Here is a 2728-nt window from a genome sequence, read left to right as displayed (position 1 = left end):
GAATACCAATATATGGCTGCCCAAACCATGATTACACCACCACCATGATTTACTGTTGGCACAAGACAGTCCTGGTCGTAAGCTTGAGGAGGTGTTTGCAACATGTAAACACATCAGGTGGTTGGGAACAGTATGAAGCTCAATTCTTCAGACCATATTGCAGTCCTCCATTGATTGATAGTCCATGATTTATGGGTGTTACGCCACTATCTCCTTTTCTGAGCATTAATATCGGTCACTAGTGGTTTGGCAATTTGATTTGCTTATGGAGTTCCCTCTACACAGTTTTTGAGGACACAGGCTTTGTAAGACTGAGATCGAGCTTTACAGTAATTTATTCCGGGTCACAATCCTGCACTATGTCCTTTTGTCTCTTGTCTTCTTGTCATGCCAACTGTGCTTTTGCTTATCAGATGACATTTTCCCAAAAACTGTATATGCCATCATAACCTTTGATACTGTACCTCATGACAAGGCAAATAATTTGCCAGCTTCAGTCAGAGAGGCACCAGCTAAGCGGGCACCAACAATTTACCCTCTTTGAAACTCAGCTAGCTCTGACATGACTTCATATTACTAGCAGTGCATGCAGTGAATGACGAAAGTGAGGTTTCCCAACAGTTAGCTAGGTGTCTCACCACACAGTGGAAGAAAAAGAATGTTACATCACTTCCACTTTCAACGCAACACATGTCTTCACTTTCACACCAGCAAATCATGCAATGTTTCCATATTTTTGTCCAATCCCTGTATGAGTGGTTAGGTCTCTGATCTCTGTTCATAAATAGGCAGTTATAATTACGTGAGGTGCTTCAAGCAGCTGTAGCCTCCCTGACGGTATTCCCGAGTTAAGCTCGGGGTAAAGTTTCAGTACCAAAAGCGGTAATCCCGAGCTACACTCGTGCTTACCATGCGGCGCTGCTCCAGCATCTGTTCTTCACTTACCTTGTCCTGCGCTCCCGCGATGTCCCTCCTGCAGTGTCCCCGGCATCTGTCATCTGGGTTCCGTCCCCTGCGATCATCGGGACGTATGGGGGACAGAACTGGCGGGAAATTTGAAAATGACAAAAAGTGACATTCACTAAATACACTAAAATCACATAGTAAAACATTACTGTATCAAACCATTTCACATACATTTTGTCCCTAGTGCTTTGTCCTGTGCCCTGCCTGCATTTTTACTGGTCTTTCTGCCTGGAAACTGAGAAACGTCCATGGCGTCCAAAAAGCGTCCCTTTAGGTCAAAGTCGGTTTTAGACCAGCTAGAGAACAGCGATAGTAAATTAGAACCACTTGCAGAATTGAGTGATAATGATTTGTGGGGAAATTCGTCATCAGACAATGAAAACGATTTTGCGACTTTGCTCAGTGATGTGCGAACTTGGCGCTATATTTCAAATTTCACTGTTTTTGGTTTGATTATATTATTGAATTAAATGTATTATTATTATATTATTACTATTTTTTATGATTATTTGTTAAATTATAATTTATGATTTTGTGTTTCAAATTTTAGCATACCCGGGATGTTTACTAGACTCTTGTTTTGACAGATTTCAGTGAGTTATTCCTAAAAATGACAGGCCTACAATAAAAAAAAACACATATTTCCATGCAAAAAAATGTACCGCTTTGAGCACAAAAATATGGACATAATCAGACTGCTAGGGAGGTTAATTGTAAACCAACGCTGTGCCATCCACATCTTGTTGTGTCAAAGTTAAGTAGATTACAACTGTAAGGAAGCTCCTTGCAATACTGTTTTCCACAGCACCAGAAATTTCAACCAGCATTGTAGCTGTATAGTTTAATATGTAGTCCTTTGTCCGTCACAGCAAACAGAGGGAGAATTTAGGGGCCATATGTAAATGTTTGTATATTTTGGACTATGTTAGACTGTGAATAGTGCCCTAAGTGACCAGAGAGGTTATGCATGCTTAACACCAGAATTTATTTTCAGATGAGTAGTACACAAGAGAGTAATTAAAACTGAAAATATTAGTTTTAAAAAAAAAACAAAACCTCAAGAGCAAACAAGAGCCATGAAAATATACACAACCTGTACTACCTTTGACAGGACATATACTAACAATTGTAACGATACAGAGAAGATTAGCATGGCCCATGCGCAAGGATGACAGGAAAATTTGTGAAGCGTTCCATATAAAAATGTTTTTATATATATATGTATATATATATAGATCCATACACAACCATGTTTTCCAAAACTTTAATTCATGTAATGATTTATTAAAACATGATTATTACCTAAATCATCAATGAAGGTTTTGCAATCTGGTCAAATATATACACCATAGTACATACAATATTAAAAATTGCACGCGTGAAAGCAACTGGCCCAAACAGTTAAAATACTGTAAAAATGTAAGTTGATAAAAATGAAACAATATTATTAGTCATTGCCTACAATTAGTAAAGCACTGTGAAAATCGAATCTGACCAATATAAAATAATAACCAATAAAAATATAGGTCATATTATATACATCAATATTTCAGTAAATCAGAAAAACATTATGGAGGTTATATTATTTATATGAAGCACATTTACTTAATTTTAGAACATTATGGATTTTATATAATTTAATTGAAGATTGTATATTTAATTTAAAGATAATCATTATACTGTATATAACACACACACATATGGTATGTGTTTGTTCATTAAATTAAGTAAGTATTCAATCCATATGTCTCATTCAACCTGA

At 36.7% G+C, this 2728-nt stretch overlaps 1 non-coding gene across 1 annotated transcript; it reads left to right on the top strand.

Annotated features, from left to right (window-relative positions):
* Positions 1-2061: 2061 nt before the first annotated feature.
* Positions 2062-2169, top strand: LOC149468177 (U6 spliceosomal RNA). The gene has a single exon (XR_016311785.1). It is a non-coding gene; the product is annotated as a U6 spliceosomal RNA (small nuclear RNA).
* The last annotated feature ends 559 nt before the right edge of the window (positions 2170-2728 follow it).

The sequence above is a fragment of the Staurois parvus genome, unplaced genomic scaffold (assembly GCF_062004578.1).
Source record: "Staurois parvus isolate SC_StPar_1 unplaced genomic scaffold, SC_StPar_1.0 ptg000091l, whole genome shotgun sequence".
In the NCBI taxonomy this organism is placed as follows: Eukaryota; Metazoa; Chordata; class Amphibia; order Anura; family Ranidae; genus Staurois; species Staurois parvus.
The sequence above is the reverse complement of the archived record's forward strand: the minus strand, read 5'-3'. Positions and strand labels throughout refer to the sequence as shown.